Here is an 18,873-nt window from a genome sequence, read left to right as displayed (position 1 = left end):
AAAATAATTGGCTTTTTTTCTTTCTTTTTGATATTGTGTCTAAGGGGGATCGGGTGTAGCAAACAATTGGTCCATATCGTTAATGAAATATGCAATTTTGAGATACGATTGTAATTTATTTGTCAGATTTTTCACCTAAAAATGTGTTTTATCTTATAATTAGAACTGTTTCCACAAATAATAAAAGTGCTGGAAAGCACCTGTGCAACGGTAGATTGTAATATTTCAAATAGATGCAATTGTAAATGTGTAGATTGCGTTAAAAAAAAAACAACTTTATACTAGAAATAATTGTAACATGATGCTGCTACGAGGTCAAGGTCAGATGAACAATGCCAGCCAGACATGTACAGGTAACAATTCTTACATACAACAAATATAGTTGACCTATTGCTTATAAATTAAGAAAAACAGATCAAAACACAAATACTTAAATCTTAGCAATGAACCGTGAAAATGAGGTCAAGGTCAAATAAAACCTGTGCGACTGACATATAGATCATATTTCCATACACTAAATATAGTTGACCTATTCCATATAGTATTAGAAAAATAGACCAAAACTCAAAAACTTAACTTTGACCACTGAACCATGAAAATGAGATCAAGGTCAGATGACAAGTGTCAGCTCGACATGTACACCCTACAATCATTCCATACACCAAATATAGTAGACCTATTGCATGTAGTTTAAGAAAAATAGACCAAAACTCAACCAGATGCTTCGCAGGGCGTAGCTTTATACGACCGCAGAGGTTGAACCCTGAACGGTTGGGGCAAGTATGGACACAACATTCAAGCTGGATTCAGCTCTAAATTTGGATTGTGATTAAATAGTTGACACAGCATAGGTTTCTGACACAGAATGAATGTGGTCTAATGAACTTAATTTTTTTTGTTTTGCCTTTGAGCAATTCACTATGCTGTTGAATATTAATCCTCTCAAAAAAATGTTTGAAAAGTTATCTTTTTATTTATGAAATTTCAAATGAGAAAAATTGACCCCCCCCCCATTTTTTTCACATCCCACTATCCTTTATTCCAAAACCGATCTCAATTCAAATTTCTAATGGAGTTTGCAACAATAATCACTCATTTAAATACATCATAAAATATCAAAATGTAAAAAAAGTGCTTGTTATCACTGAATGGTAAAGATTGTTTTAATTTATCAGTTGGTAGTAAAAGTGAATATACATTGTATATTGTATAAAACATTGATTTAAGTTGATTCAACTACTATTCTGGACAAAGAAAGATAACTCCAATTGAAATTTCTTGCTATTGCACAATATTGTGCAATTAGATATTTCTTGCTATTGCGCAATACTGTGCAATTGAAAATACTTGCTATTGCACAACACTGTGCAATTGAAGATTTCTTGTTATTGCTGAGTACTGTGCAATTAAAAATTTCTTGCTATAGCACAATACTTAATATAATAATTTTAGATCCTGATTTGGACCAACTTGAAAACTGGGCCCATAATCAAAAATCTAAGAACATGTTTGGATTCAGCATATCAAAGAACCCCAATAATTCAATTTTTGTTAAAATCAAACTAAGTTTGATTTTGGACCCTTTGGACTTTAATGTAGACCAATTTGAAAACAGGACCAAAAATGAAGAATCTACATACACAGTTAGATTTGGCATATCAAAGAACCCCATTTATTCAATTTTTGATGAAATCAAACAAAGTTTAATTTTGGACCCCGATTTGGACCAACTTGAAAACTGGGCCCATAATCAAAAATCTAAGTACATTTTTAGATTCAGCATATCAAAGAACCCAACAGATTCAATTTTTGTAAAAAGTTTAATTTTGGACCCTTTGGACCTTAATGTAGACCAATTTGAAAACGGGACCAAAAATTAAGAATCTACATACACAGCTAGATTCGGCATATCAAAGAACCCCAATTATTCAATTTTGATGAAATCAAACAAAGTTTTATTTTGGACCCTTTTGGCCCCTTATTCCTAAACTGTTGGGACCAAAACTCCCAAAATCAATACCAACCTTCCTTTTATGGTCATAAACCTTGTGCTTAAATTTCATAGATTTCTATTTACTTATACTAAAGTTATGGTGAGAAAACCAAGAAAAATGCTTATTTGGGTCCCTTTTTATCTATCCCAAATTCATGTATTTGGTTTTCATGTTATATTTGTTATTCTCGTGGTGTTTTGTCTGATGCTTGGTCCGTTTCTGTGTGTGTTACGTTTCGGTGTTATGTCGTTGTTCTCATTTATTTAATGCGTTTCCCTCGGTTTTAGTTTGTTACCCCGATTTTGTTTTTTGTCCATGGATTTATGAGTTTTGAACAGCGGTATACTACTGTTGCCTTTATTTGGCCCCTTATTCCTAAACTGTTGGGACCTAAACTCCCAAAATCAATACCAACCTTCCTTTTGTGGTCATAAACATTGTGTTTAAATTTCATTGATTTCTTTTTACTTATATTAAAGTTATTGTGCGAAAACCAAGAATAATGCTTATTTGGGCCCTTTTTTTGGCTCCTAATTCCTAAACTGTTTGAAACAAAACTCCCAAAATCAATCCCAACCTTTCTTTTGTGGTCATAAACCTTGTGTCAAAATTTCATAGATTTCTATTACCTTAAACTAAAGTTATAGTGCGAAAACCAAGAAAATGCTTATTTGGGCCCTTTTTAGCCCCTTATTCCTAAACTATTGGGACCAAAACTCCCAAAATCAATCCCAACCTTCCTTTTGTGGTCATAAACCTTGTGTTAAAATATCATAGAGTTCTATTAACTTTTACTAAAGTTAGAGTGCGAAAACTAAAAGTATTCGGACGACGACGACGTGATAGCAATATACGACGATTTTTTTTTCAAATTTTGCGGTCGTATAAAAACTATAGACATTGAATAAGAATCAGTTAAAATAAAAGTGCATATAGTTTCCCTAAATCCAACAACCATGTAAATGAAATAAAAACTTTACTTATTTATGATCAAAACCGCTTTCATGAATGTACCTTCCTCAGCTAGCGCAATGCTTAAGTAAAGTGTAAATATGGTAAAGAGTTAATTAATCCTAGCATAGTGATTTAATTCACATTTAACATTTACATATTTCGTTAATCTAATCAATTCCCATAACTCTAGTATAAAAATGTTCATGTTACTAATAAGCCAGAAATTCATGTGTTAAACAATTTTTTTAGCACTGGCTGAACCATGAAAATGAGATCAAGGACAATGTACACATGGCTGACAGATATTTCATAACATTTAGCAGCATCTGTATTTAAGCTTTGAAGCATGAAGGTCTTCCATCTCCTAAAATATGAAGCTTTATTCAAATGATTTACACCTCGCCATCATCACAGACCGGTAAAAAATATTAGAAACTATACCAAACATTATTTAGAAATCCAAATATTGAGCAACACTTAAACCAACAAATACAGAGATGACGTCTGGTGATCTTGGAGGTTTTCCAGGTCCTGGTTCACATGTGGCATTGGTGGTGTTGCTCTTGCAAGATGAAATCAGGGCATAATTGGGTAAGGGTTACAATAGAGTAAATGAGGAAAACAATTAAATGATAACAAGGGAGCCTACTTTTATCAATCCCAACAATAGACCAGTGTATATCTCAAATAAGTCAAACTAAGTGTACTTATTAAAGTAAATGCACAACATGAGCAAAACTGACATATATCTGACGTATAGAAACTATGGAACGACAGACAAACACATTTTTGAAAATCAAAGTAAAGATTTATTCCATCGATTCAAATATTGCATAAATATTTTATTAAATGTTATTAAAGCGTTCTCCAGACAGACAGGGTGAAAAGAAAGATGGACAAGGGTGTACCATATTACATATTGACTATGACAGGCAAATAAATTAGAACAAGCATTCTGAGAGTATTGCATGGCAATATATAGTCCCTTATCGATTAAAAATGCATTGCACTGGAACAAAATGCTTACTGAATTGGTAATTTATGATATTTTCTGTATATATATATAAATGATTAATGCTCCACAGGACGCAGCTTGATACAACTGCAGAGGTCAAACCCTTAACAGTTAAGGCAAGTATAGATACAACATTCAAGATTGATACAGCTCTGAATTAGCATGGGGATTAAACATTTGACATACACAATAGTCTACAGCCGTGGTGGACTTTTGTCTTTTCCTTGCGCCCACGGTAGGCTTGGGCATTGGATAACATTTTTGGTCCACCCCCGCTCATGGGTCCACAGTATAGAGTGGGATTCACGCCCACTGCTGTCCATGGAAGATTGGGTAGGCGGAAGGTGTTCAATTAACATTATATTAAGGTGAATAAGCAGCTATATAATTATTGATTTGCAAATGTATTGATCGCAGATTTTACACTTCATATACCCATCTGATAATTAAGAATTGTGAGTTTTTTTGCATTGTTTTGTAAATAAATTTTTGTGCATTAGCTTAATTATTTATATAAAGTTCAGTTTGTATTGATTTTACATCAATGGGTTAACATTAATTGAAATTATGTCCAGTTGTCAATTTAAAATTGTTGTCGTATGTAATGATCGATGATTGACATGTAGATACAATGTACAACAACCAAGGTGACACTGGATGTATGTCAACAGACTGTAAAGACAGTAGAAATCAAGCCAATGAAATATCATGTGCTGATTATAAGCATTTCTCGTCATGTTTTTAAAAGTCTTAAGTTGGTCACTACATCCTTTAAGTCATAATTATATGATCCATATGTCACTTAAAGTTGATTCAACTCGAACATATTAAAATGTAAATAATTCATAAAAAGACCTTGTTAATTATCAAAAAAAAATTACTGCTTATAATATATAAATTCTGTCATGAAATTTCTTTTATTCGACATTTTGAACGTTAATGTATACTGTTTTCTAAATAAGCTTTTATTAATTCAAAGGCCAATGAACCACAGTGATTTTCATTCAACATGTTTGTCCATATGCAGAGGTTAACGATACTTTGTTGATTTTGTAACTTTGATAACAATAAAGTGTTAATTCATTCAAGAGAGTAGTCATAAATCAAAGAATCACAATCGTGCTATTTGATAGATTACAACATTTCTTCTTACTTGGAAAGTAGTAGGAAATTCCTAAAAGACCAGCTGAATTTAAAATTACCCACATACCCCATCCCCTGTCCTAAAAACAGATGGTTTTTTTCTGAATTTTTCCCAATTTATTGTGTGCATATGTATATGTTGTGTACAAATTATCATTTTGTACATATTATGATTTGTACAAAAAAGTTGTACAAATTATAATTTGTATTTTGACTTTGTACAAATTGTAATATGTACAAAAACTGCATGTACAAATTGTAATTTGTACAACATTTGACGAAAGTTCACTTATCATGCTTATAACTTGTACAATAATTCATAATATGTCTTTTGGTGATAAAGGCATTGATACACACTACAGAACTTTTATTAAATGACCACAACGTTCAATTTATCTTATTGATCAAATACATACATGTAGGTAGTTCTTTATCATTCGTTTTAGCAGTTAAAATTGCTAATTATATAAATAAATTAAGAAGTTGAAGAGCATTGAAGACCAAAAATTCCCAATTTTTTTGCTAAATACATATTAGGTAATCAATATCATAGGTAGAAAAGCCTCAGAATATCCAGGTGTGTTGATAAGTCATTATCCTAAGGCTGTTTTTTTCTTATTTTTTCTGTAGACTTAGCTTTCATTTTTTATTACCATGCATTGTCAAGCTTGGTAACTCATAATTGTTTGTCAGTAACTAACTGTACGATGCTGTCCCATACTGAACCTTCTGGTCCGAGTACACAGTTATCATCCTTTGATTTTCGTTGTCCACGAATATAGTCCTTAGTGTGGACAGTGTGTTACTTGCCAATTTTTGTTATACCCCTTCCAAATTTAATTCTCCATGTTATATGCCTCATATAGCAAGTTAGGGGATGAAATGACACTGTAAAAAAATTTGGGTCATAAATATTTAGGTAAAGTAGTGATTAGGTCCAGCTGAAAAAGGTCAAAAATTAGCACTTCGGAAGCTGTCAAAAGATTTCATGGCCCCCTTAACACAAAATTGTCCATATTTTGAGTTAGAGCTGATGAAGTTTTCTATAATTTTGATATAATTTGTCCCAAAAGTAGTACAACACACTGTAAAAATATTATTGAGAAAGCGCAGGTGGGATTTTTTTTATTTACATTTATTGTCTAAAAGAAATGCACTACGAAATAACTGTGTACTCGGACCTAAGAGGTGAAATCAGGAAATATAGAATCTGTACTTTGGAAACTTCCCTGAATGATTTGATGGTGTCAATTTGTCATATAGCATAAAACTAAAGGATTTAAACTTTTATTTGATAGAATTTCTGCAAAAATGACCAATTTTGGCATTATATGGTCAAAATAAGCATTTCATAGCTTTTTCAATTTTGATGCATAAGTGGCATTTTGACTTTCTATCTGACATGTTTTCATGTGTCAATTTTTGTGTTTCTATGCTTTAATCCAGTTGTATTACTCATTTGTGAACTCTGAATCTACAGAAAAGAAGATTATCTCAGACAATATGAGCAAAGTGTGTTGTATAAATGACCCTCATCTAACGCCCTGTTTGGATCAAGTCAAATATGAGGAGCATGGCACATCAAAGTTGAAGTCCATAATAAAGACCTCACTAAATTTGTGTAAAAAGCATTTAACAATGTCTGTTGTACCTGTTTCATTTCACATAATATCTTTCTTTATCTCTGTAGGATACCATGTGGTTCGAATATAAGCCTGATGAGACTAAAATTGCATGCAAGTTTTTCACTAAAAAGTGAAAAATCTTTGTATCAGACCATACTGTCTGCTCAAAAAGTTGAATGTAAGAGCCTTGTTGTGCTCAGATTTATTGTATTATGTCACCTGAGTATAGAAATGATAGAAAAGACACATTTTTTTATTTCCTATAGCTTCAATATGCATTTTTAAATGTAAATATGTGCTACGGCCTAAATTAACCCAAAATTTGTTTTAGTCATACTTGGCCTAAGACCCTTTTAAACTAATATGATATGTTATTTGTAAGTTTTCTTTCCATTTAAAGTACATTAAGTACATATGTAAGGATTGTTTATAATTAAAAAGCTTCACAAATTTAAAATTGCTGGAAAATATTACATCTTCATGTAAGGCTCCCCTTCATTGGAAAACCTCCATTTTTAGGCACAGGCTCATATAAATTTGACTTTTGAAAAATTATGCTAAGTCTGATATATCAAATGAGTACTCTATTGCTTTAAATACATGATGTATTATATATTAAGGCATTTTAAAAGTATTTTTTTGCAATATTTTAATTTTAAAAGCCCCAAATGTTGATAATTGAAATTTCTCAATTTTAACGTCCAAATTTAACACATAAAGTTGAATATAGAATTAATCATAGTGTCTATAATATATATCCTATTGCTATGAAACTTTGTAAGCAGTCTTATAATATATTAGGCTTTTGTCATACCAAGTTTTATAAAGATTGGTCAACTTTTTCTATCCTATTAGGTCCGAGTACACAGTTATCGTCCTTTGATTTTCGTTGTCCACGAATATAGTCCTTAGTGTGGACAGTGTGTTACTTGCCAATTTTTGTTATACCCCTTCCAAATTTAATTCTCCATGTTATATGCCTCATATAGCAAGTTAGGGGATGAAATGACACTGTAAAAAAATTTGGGTCATAAATATTTAGGTAAAGTAGTGATTAGGTCCAGCTGAAAAAGGTCAAAAATTAGCACTTCGGAAGCTGTCAAAAGATTTCATGGCCCCCTTAACACAAAATTGTCCATATTTTGAGTTAGAGCTGATGAAGTTTTCTATAATTTTGATATAATTTGTCCCAAAAGTAGTACAACACACTGTAAAAATATTATTGAGAAAGCGCAGGTGGGATTTTTTTTATTTACATTTATTGTCTAAAAGAAATGCACTACGAAATAACTGTGTACTCGGACCTAAGAGGTGAAATCAGGAAATATAGAATCTGTACTTTGGAAACTTCCCTGAATGATTTGATGGTGTCAATTTGTCATATAGCATAAAACTAAAGGATTTAAACTTTTATTTGATAGAATTTCTGCAAAAATGACCAATTTTGGCATTATATGGTCAAAATAAGCATTTCATAGCTTTTTCAATTTTGATGCATAAGTGGCATTTTGACTTTCTATCTGACATGTTTTCATGTGTCAATTTTTGTGTTTCTATGCTTTAATCCAGTTGTATTACTCATTTGTGAACTCTGAATCTACAGAAAAGAAGATTATCTCAGACAATATGAGCAAAGTGTGTTGTATAAATGACCCTCATCTAACGCCCTGTTTGGATCAAGTCAAATATGAGGAGCATGGCACATCAAAGTTGAAGTCCATAATAAAGACCTCACTAAATTTGTGTAAAAAGCATTTAACAATGTCTGTTGTACCTGTTTCATTTCACATAATATCTTTCTTTATCTCTGTAGGATACCATGTGGTTCGAATATAAGCCTGATGAGACTAAAATTGCATGCAAGTTTTTCACTAAAAAGTGAAAAATCTTTGTATCAGACCATACTGTCTGCTCAAAAAGTTGAATGTAAGAGCCTTGTTGTGCTCAGATTTATTGTATTATGTCACCTGAGTATAGAAATGATAGAAAAGACACATTTTTTTTATTTCCTATAGCTTCAATATGCATTTTTAAATGTAAATATGTGCTACGGCCTAAATTAACCCAAAATTTGTTTTAGTCATACTTGGCCTAAGACCCTTTTAAACTAATATGATATGTTATTTGTAAGTTTTCTTTCCATTTAAAGTACATTAAGTACATATGTAAGGATTGTTTATAATCAAAAAGCTTCACAAATTTAAAATTGCTGGAAAATATTACATCTTCATGTAAGGCTCCCCTTCATTGGAAAACCTCCATTTTTAGGCACAGGCTCATATAAATTTGACTTTTGAAAAATTATGCTAAGTCTGATATATCAAATGAGTACTCTATTGCTTTAAATACATGATGTATTATATATTAAGGCATTTTAAAAGTATTTTTTTGCAATATTTTAATTTTAAAAGCCCCAAATGTTGATAATTGAAATTTCTCAATTTTAACGTCCAAATTTAACACATAAAGTTGAATATAGAATTAATCATAGTGTCTATAATATATATCCTATTGCTATGAAACTTTGTAAGCAGTCTTATAATATATTAGGCTTTTGTCATACCAAGTTTTATAAAGATTGGTCAACTTTTTCTATCCTATTAGGTCCGAGTACACAGTTATCGTCCTTTGATTTTCGTTGTCCACGAATATAGTCCTTAGTGTGGACAGTGTGTTACTTGCCAATTTTTGTTATACCCCTTCCAAATTTAATTCTCCATGTTATATGCCTCATATAGCAAGTTAGGGGATGAAATGACACTGTAAAAAAATTTGGGTCATAAATATTTAGGTAAAGTAGTGATTAGGTCCAGCTGAAAAAGGTCAAAAATTAGCACTTCGGAAGCTGTCAAAAGATTTCATGGCCCCCTTAACACAAAATTGTCCATATTTTGAGTTAGAGCTGATGAAGTTTTCTATAATTTTGATATAATTTGTCCCAAAAGTAGTACAACACACTGTAAAAATATTATTGAGAAAGCGCAGGTGGGATTTTTTTTATTTACATTTATTGTCTAAAAGAAATGCACTACGAAATAACTGTGTACTCGGACCTAAGAGGTGAAATCAGGAAATATAGAATCTGTACTTTGGAAACTTCCCTGAATGATTTGATGGTGTCAATTTGTCATATAGCATAAAACTAAAGGATTTAAACTTTTATTTGATAGAATTTCTGCAAAAATGACCAATTTTGGCATTATATGGTCAAAATAAGCATTTCATAGCTTTTTCAATTTTGATGCATAAGTGGCATTTTGACTTTCTATCTGACATGTTTTCATGTGTCAATTTTTGTGTTTCTATGCTTTAATCCAGTTGTATTACTCATTTGTGAACTCTGAATCTACAGAAAAGAAGATTATCTCAGACAATATGAGCAAAGTGTGTTGTATAAATGACCCTCATCTAACGCCCTGTTTGGATCAAGTCAAATATGAGGAGCATGGCACATCAAAGTTGAAGTCCATAATAAAGACCTCACTAAATTTGTGTAAAAAGCATTTAACAATGTCTGTTGTACCTGTTTCATTTCACATAATATCTTTCTTTATCTCTGTAGGATACCATGTGGTTCGAATATAAGCCTGATGAGACTAAAATTGCATGCAAGTTTTTCACTAAAAAGTGAAAAATCTTTGTATCAGACCATACTGTCTGCTCAAAAAGTTGAATGTAAGAGCCTTGTTGTGCTCAGATTTATTGTATTATGTCACCTGAGTATAGAAATGATAGAAAAGACACATTTTTTTTATTTCCTATAGCTTCAATATGCATTTTTAAATGTAAATATGTGCTACGGCCTAAATTAACCCAAAATTTGTTTTAGTCATACTTGGCCTAAGACCCTTTTAAACTAATATGATATGTTATTTGTAAGTTTTCTTTCCATTTAAAGTACATTAAGTACATATGTAAGGATTGTTTATAATCAAAAAGCTTCACAAATTTAAAATTGCTGGAAAATATTACATCTTCATGTAAGGCTCCCCTTCATTGGAAAACCTCCATTTTTAGGCACAGGCTCATATAAATTTGACTTTTGAAAAATTATGCTAAGTCTGATATATCAAATGAGTACTCTATTGCTTTAAATACATGATGTATTATATATTAAGGCATTTTAAAAGTATTTTTTTGCAATATTTTAATTTTAAAAGCCCCAAATGTTGATAATTGAAATTTCTCAATTTTAACGTCCAAATTTAACACATAAAGTTGAATATAGAATTAATCATAGTGTCTATAATATATATCCTATTGCTATGAAACTTTGTAAGCAGTCTTATAATATATTAGGCTTTTGTCATACCAAGTTTTATAAAGATTGGTCAACTTTTTCTATCCTATTAGGTCCGAGTACACAGTTATCGTCCTTTGATTTTCGTTGTCCACGAATATAGTCCTTAGTGTGGACAGTGTGTTACTTGCCAATTTTTGTTATACCCCTTCCAAATTTAATTCTCCATGTTATATGCCTCATATAGCAAGTTAGGGGATGAAATGACACTGTAAAAAAATTTGGGTCATAAATATTTAGGTAAAGTAGTGATTAGGTCCAGCTGAAAAAGGTCAAAAATTAGCACTTCGGAAGCTGTCAAAAGATTTCATGGCCCCCTTAACACAAAATTGTCCATATTTTGAGTTAGAGCTGATGAAGTTTTCTATAATTTTGATATAATTTGTCCCAAAAGTAGTACAACACACTGTAAAAATATTATTGAGAAAGCGCAGGTGGGATTTTTTTTATTTACATTTATTGTCTAAAAGAAATGCACTACGAAATAACTGTGTACTCGGACCTAAGAGGTGAAATCAGGAAATATAGAATCTGTACTTTGGAAACTTCCCTGAATGATTTGATGGTGTCAATTTGTCATATAGCATAAAACTAAAGGATTTAAACTTTTATTTGATAGAATTTCTGCAAAAATGACCAATTTTGGCATTATATGGTCAAAATAAGCATTTCATAGCTTTTTCAATTTTGATGCATAAGTGGCATTTTGACTTTCTATCTGACATGTTTTCATGTGTCAATTTTTGTGTTTCTATGCTTTAATCCAGTTGTATTACTCATTTGTGAACTCTGAATCTACAGAAAAGAAGATTATCTCAGACAATATGAGCAAAGTGTGTTGTATAAATGACCCTCATCTAACGCCCTGTTTGGATCAAGTCAAATATGAGGAGCATGGCACATCAAAGTTGAAGTCCATAATAAAGACCTCACTAAATTTGTGTAAAAAGCATTTAACAATGTCTGTTGTACCTGTTTCATTTCACATAATATCTTTCTTTATCTCTGTAGGATACCATGTGGTTCGAATATAAGCCTGATGAGACTAAAATTGCATGCAAGTTTTTCACTAAAAAGTGAAAAATCTTTGTATCAGACCATACTGTCTGCTCAAAAAGTTGAATGTAAGAGCCTTGTTGTGCTCAGATTTATTGTATTATGTCACCTGAGTATAGAAATGATAGAAAAGACACATTTTTTTTATTTCCTATAGCTTCAATATGCATTTTTAAATGTAAATATGTGCTACGGCCTAAATTAACCCAAAATTTGTTTTAGTCATACTTGGCCTAAGACCCTTTTAAACTAATATGATATGTTATTTGTAAGTTTTCTTTCCATTTAAAGTACATTAAGTACATATGTAAGGATTGTTTATAATCAAAAAGCTTCACAAATTTAAAATTGCTGGAAAATATTACATCTTCATGTAAGGCTCCCCTTCATTGGAAAACCTCCATTTTTAGGCACAGGCTCATATAAATTTGACTTTTGAAAAATTATGCTAAGTCTGATATATCAAATGAGTACTCTATTGCTTTAAATACATGATGTATTATATATTAAGGCATTTTAAAAGTATTTTTTTGCAATATTTTAATTTTAAAAGCCCCAAATGTTGATAATTGAAATTTCTCAATTTTAACGTCCAAATTTAACACATAAAGTTGAATATAGAATTAATCATAGTGTCTATAATATATATCCTATTGCTATGAAACTTTGTAAGCAGTCTTATAATATATTAGGCTTTTGTCATACCAAGTTTTATAAAGATTGGTCAACTTTTTCTATCCTATTAGGTCCGAGTACACAGTTATCGTCCTTTGATTTTCGTTGTCCACGAATATAGTCCTTAGTGTGGACAGTGTGTTACTTGCCAATTTTTGTTATACCCCTTCCAAATTTAATTCTCCATGTTATATGCCTCATATAGCAAGTTAGGGGATGAAATGACACTGTAAAAAAATTTGGGTCATAAATATTTAGGTAAAGTAGTGATTAGGTCCAGCTGAAAAAGGTCAAAAATTAGCACTTCGGAAGCTGTCAAAAGATTTCATGGCCCCCTTAACACAAAATTGTCCATATTTTGAGTTAGAGCTGATGAAGTTTTCTATAATTTTGATATAATTTGTCCCAAAAGTAGTACAACACACTGTAAAAATATTATTGAGAAAGCGCAGGTGGGATTTTTTTTATTTACATTTATTGTCTAAAAGAAATGCACTACGAAATAACTGTGTACTCGGACCTTCTGACCTTGTTTGTTTACATTAAAATTTCAATGGCGTCAAAATCACGTGATGTCAATTCGTTATACCCAATCAAATTGCTTTACTGTCAATGAGGTGATTTTTCAGTCTACGGCAATTACGTTATTTCTTTGTGGGATATTGCTTCAAAATAGTTTGCAATAATTCTGGGTTTTATTCAACAGGAAAACTCTTTTTTTGCCATCCCTTTTGACATCAAGAGAATTTTGTATGAATAATTACCTACAGTCATGATGGTCAGACATATGGATCTTTTTATAATGAATAAAAAGAAAATTCTATGAAAAATAAATGTAAATTGTTTTTTTATTAACCAACTCTATATTCCTGTACAAAATTATGGCATGGACATCATTTTTTCATATAGTTTTCCTTTCATTTTGGTTTGGCTTTTTTCGCGGGAAAATCGCAAAATACGTAAGGAGCATGTCATTTTAAAATTCCTAAAAATACGATTTGCTTGACCTGTATTGCCTGCCACAAGATTGATGACGCTGAATGGAATGTACACAAAGCAATGGAGGCCGGAAGTAGGATTTTGTGAAGTTCTAGAATGTTTTTAGACATTCGGAAGTTGGGATTGAAACGGGCATTAGAAAATTGGCATTTTTTGGCAATAATTGAGAACAACAATGAAAACTTAACTTAAGAAATGTTTTTTTATTCAAAAGTGCAGAAAAAACGTATTCTGCACTGTTTTTCAACGCCGGGAGTAGTGTAGTGACGTCAATGCGGAGTTTCCCTGTGTGTTAAGTCCAAACACAAATACCTAACGAACTGACAAGATGAACGATTTTAGACTACGGTAGGATATTTGAAATTCAAAGTTTTATAAACAGTTAATTGATAATTACAACTGGACAACCTTTAAAAAGACTGCATGTGAAACTGCTTTACGTATCGAAAGTTGAAGTTCGAGAACTTTTGCTGTAAATAAACATGTGTCTTTTAGTGCATCAATTTAACTTTAAGACAAAAGTAATCACCTGCTTAAATTCATACAGCTTTTGCTACATTTGTTACCCAAAATCTCCAGATTCAACAATTGCAACTTATATATTTTGAGGACTGGTGTGGACACGATCATACTGAGAAATATGAAAAGTGACATTTATCCCAAACAACAAGTTCTGATAGTTAATGTCTCGTTTTCTTGGTAAGATGTAAGTCTTGGGTTTATTTTCCTCACAAGCAAGAATGATTATTTTTTCAATGTGAGTGTCATACTCGATTTAACTATAAGCCCATTATTCCTGTCCTTGTTGTACACATATTTGTTCCTTCGTGTATCATTCCAGTCAGGTCAGAACATTTTAGATAAATTTCTCCCTCTGATAAAAAATGTCGACCATGCTTACACAAATACATCAACAGAGTAAATGACTAGAAGAGTGTAAATAAAAACTCCTGGAATATAAAGCTTTTGCAACTTATTCAAGCAATTGACCCCAAGTAAATAGCCATTTCAAAGTGTTGAAGAAGAGATGAATGTGAAAATCAAAAGCTGTAATTCCTGATGCCATAGTTCACTCAACTGCACATGCTGCACAAACGAATGATAAAGAACTACTTTTGTATTTTGTACATAAGATGTATGTATAGTAATTTAATAACAATTCTATGGTGGTGTGTATCAATGCTTTTATCCACCAAAATCCATATTATAAATTGTTGTTCAAGTTATAAGTGAATTTTCGTCAAATATATACAAAATTTGTACAAAATGATAACTTGTACACAACATATACATCTCATACGATCACCATTTTGAGATAAAACAGGGCTCGTTTGTAGAAAAGATACAATTACAGATTATAACACGACTGTTGACTGCGGTACCTCTATTTTTGACATTTTTAACTATTATGTTTATTTGTTCTCTTTACCATGTTTACACATCGTTGTCAATATAATGAAATTACCGTCATAACAGTCAGAGGTTTAGCTAGCTGCATGTATAAAACCAGGTTTAATCCACCATTTTCTACATGAGAAAATGCCTGTACCAAGTCAAGAATATGACAGTTGTTATCCATTTGATGTGTTTGAGCTTTTAAATTTGCCATTTGATAAGGGACTTTCCGTATTGAATCTTCCTCGGAGTTTAGTATCGTTGTGATTTTACTTTTTATCTTTTTTCTCTGACACTTCTGACGTGTATTTGGGCCTACATATAAGAGTGTTGATAGAGTTTACAAAACAGAGAAAAATATCCAAAAACTAACGAATAGAGAAAACAAGAGGCTCTAAATAGCCTGTGTCGCTCACCTAGGTATATGTGCAAACTCAGCAATGGGCTCTCTCTAACATTGTAGACAAGAATAGAATTCTTGAAAAACATTATTATTTTGTTGATCTTTTATTGCTGATCATTTTGTATGTTTAATGTGTTTCTCTATCTCCTTTGGTTTTTGCTCAAAACACAAAAAAAGGGTGAAATAAGCATGTGTCCATAGTACACGAATGCCCCACTCGCACTATATTTTTATATGATCAGTGGACCGTGAAACTGGGGTCAAAACTATAATTTGGCATGTCAGTTAGCAATATGACATGAAATTGTATCAGTTTTTCCACTTCATGTACCCATCTGTTAATAAAGAATTGTGATTTTGGTTGTATTGTTTTATGAATAAATTAGTGTGCCTTAGCTTAATTGTGTATTTTAAGTTCAATTTGTATTCATTTTATCATGTTTACGATGAATTATTGTGTCTCTGTTTTCTCAGAAACTCGTGACATATATTTATTCCTCTTATTTATATACTATCAATCAGAGAAATTCTTTCAATCTGTGTTTTTCTTTTCTATTGTACATGTTGTATGTTGCACAATAACTTAGAAAACACAGGTATATTCTTTCTATATATTAGGCCAATTAAAATTAATTGCTAGATTTTCATCCCCGCCCGCCCCTCTGAAATCGTCCCGCCCCGATTTTTTTTATTTAACAAAAATATGATTTCCGGATTTTGTTCATGTCCGTTACTGGGAACCATCGATAATTTCATTTCATTCAAAACTTCCTGTTTCAAATTTCTTTTTTGTATTTCTTCGAGTAATCTAACGAAAATGATTAAGTCGACACATTCTGCTGCTCTATGATGACAATATCATCTACCGAGAGTAGAGATTGATAACGAGAAGGGCATGAAATATTCGAGTTACCAGTAAAACGCCTTGTCTTTGAACGCAAATTGCGGTAGTCACAAGTGAATCAAAAAACGGTGTTTTTTTTTAATTTATTATTTACACAATGACTTTGTGTCAGGAAATTTGGACTGTGAATGATACCCAGAGCGCAAGAATCGTAGAACAAATTGGTACAAAACACATGACTGGATTAAAGGACACAAGCACTAACTTGTTTGATTTATGACCTTATATTGAGAAAAAAGTCGACAAACACGCCGCTGATTTTAATTATAAAAAGCCCTTATATTTACCCATGGCTGTTATTTTTGTTAACAAACAGCAAACACTCACCGTAACTGTCCCAATACCTTCAATTTAGTCATTAAACTACTACTTTTTGGTTAAGGTCATGTTTTGCATCATATTAATTACTTTCAACACTGAGTTTACATTTTATTCTGTACTCATAATACTTGTGTTGCATACAATTGTACCAATACATTTTATTGGTTTTATGGGGACTACAAATCATTGCTTAGAAAGCAAAATAAATTTGGTGTAGGTACAATGTATAGTCCAACTAAAGAGAGCATTTCTCTTCTTTTTGATGTATACTATAAATAGGTTTCTGAAGCGGCAATTACATGTATAACAGTGGTTGTCAATCAGGGATTTTTATTTAAAAGTTTAAAAAATAGTGTAGGATTCCTTATACAGCCTGTATAAACATTAGACAAGCTGGTTTTGCACTAGCATATATACCCCGCGGTATGAAGAACTCTTGACAAGGGTTTCATATGAAATAAAATTTTAAAAATAAAATCCTCCCACCTGCCCCATTTTTTTCAAAAATTTGGATGAAAATCTACTAATTAATTTTAGTTGGCCTTAGAATAATTACAACAGACAGACTAGTAAAGACATGAAGCTTATTTCGAAATTACAATAGTCACAAGTAAACGCAATAGGGTCTATATACATTATACATTGTTTTATTTACGATTCATGGACCTTGTCAGACAAGAAACAAAAACAGCCTATATATAAGGGTGTGGATGGAGTATACAGAATAGAGAACAATGGCCAAAAAAATATAGAGAAAAATAGGCAAAAACTACAGAATAATTGGGTCAACATTAAAAATATCTTTGTTTTCCCTCCCCGACTGAGGTTATCAGGGTATGGGTAGGTAGGTAGGCAAATTATTTTATTTTATTTCTTTATATATTATTTTTCTATATTGAACTTTTACAAAATTCAACAGGTAAAATAAGTCAAGAAAGTGGGGTATTCCCTGTATTCAATGTACAGTATACAGGGACCTCCTTTTTTCCTATTCATTTTATGGTATGCAATCTACAAAAGAACACATTCTTCATGTGATAACAATGTTTAATGAAAGCAAGTGTTTAATTAGTTAAAAATCAAGCTTATTTCAAGTCTAATTTGATGCATAACTCACATGAACAAAACAATTCCTGTGTTCACCAATCCATACCTTGATAATCAATTATGAGATGACAAAAAGATATGTTTATAATGACTTGGGAATTAAAATTCAATGAATAAAAATTTTCAATAGAAGTGAACATAATTCAGTTATGTTCAGTTACACCTGGATCATGCAGCTTGGTCAATTAATTCCTAAACAAAAGATTTGTATGTGTTTTCGAGTTCTAGAAAAAAACAAGGCTTCACTTATTCATGTTTTGTTGTTCCTAGAATACTTTGAGTATTTACAAATTCAACTGATGCAGTTATAACGTAAAACGTGCCCTTTTGTAAATTTCATGCCATAAATTGAAAAATAAAAACACATTTAAACTGGTCATGTTTACACCAGAACGCAGGGAATTCACGTATCCAACATTTGACTTGTGCTCAAATTGTTTGAAGTCGAAGACAAAGTAGATTGATTTAAAATCACGATTCAGACCATTTTTACTCAAAGATTTTACCCTTTAAACAAGAACTGAGGTAAAACACAAAGCCAATCAATATGCACTCAGTGGGATGAAAGATTCTTCAGATTTTTTATTTTCAAATATCACCCTTGCACACAACACAAATCGTGTGACGAGGCATTATGTTTGTTTTCCTTGATTCCGAATCATATAGACGCTTCAATGCAAAAATGTCTTGATTTAAAACGCTTGTTGACTACATCGGAAAGGAATGACAAAAAAACCAACGCACGTTTACTACCATTCGGCAATCCTCGGTATAATCCGCTACTCTCCTTCTCGACCGAGTTGAGACGAATGGTTTACTACAGCATCGGAAAGATATCACCAATCAAAGTGCTGTAAGCACTGTAGGCAGTTAACCAAAAACCAAGGCAAACATAATTATGAAAACTGTGGCAATGTTGCTTCAACTTTTTTTAAAGATTTAAAAGAACAAACATTAAACATTCATATATAATTGTACATTT

General features: G+C 31.6%; 1 protein-coding gene across 1 annotated transcript in view; it reads right to left on the bottom strand.

Annotated features, from left to right (window-relative positions):
• Window positions 1–18,873, bottom strand: part of LOC134701108 (death-associated protein kinase 1-like) — a 246,414-nt gene that overhangs the window by 16,553 nt on the left and 210,988 nt on the right. The gene's annotated exons all lie outside the window — the stretch shown is intronic.

This window comes from Mytilus trossulus, unplaced genomic scaffold, assembly GCF_036588685.1.
Source record: "Mytilus trossulus isolate FHL-02 unplaced genomic scaffold, PNRI_Mtr1.1.1.hap1 h1tg000215l__unscaffolded, whole genome shotgun sequence".
Lineage (NCBI taxonomy): Eukaryota > Metazoa > Mollusca > Bivalvia > Mytilida > Mytilidae > Mytilus > Mytilus trossulus.
The sequence above is the reverse complement of the archived record's forward strand: the minus strand, read 5'-3'. Positions and strand labels throughout refer to the sequence as shown.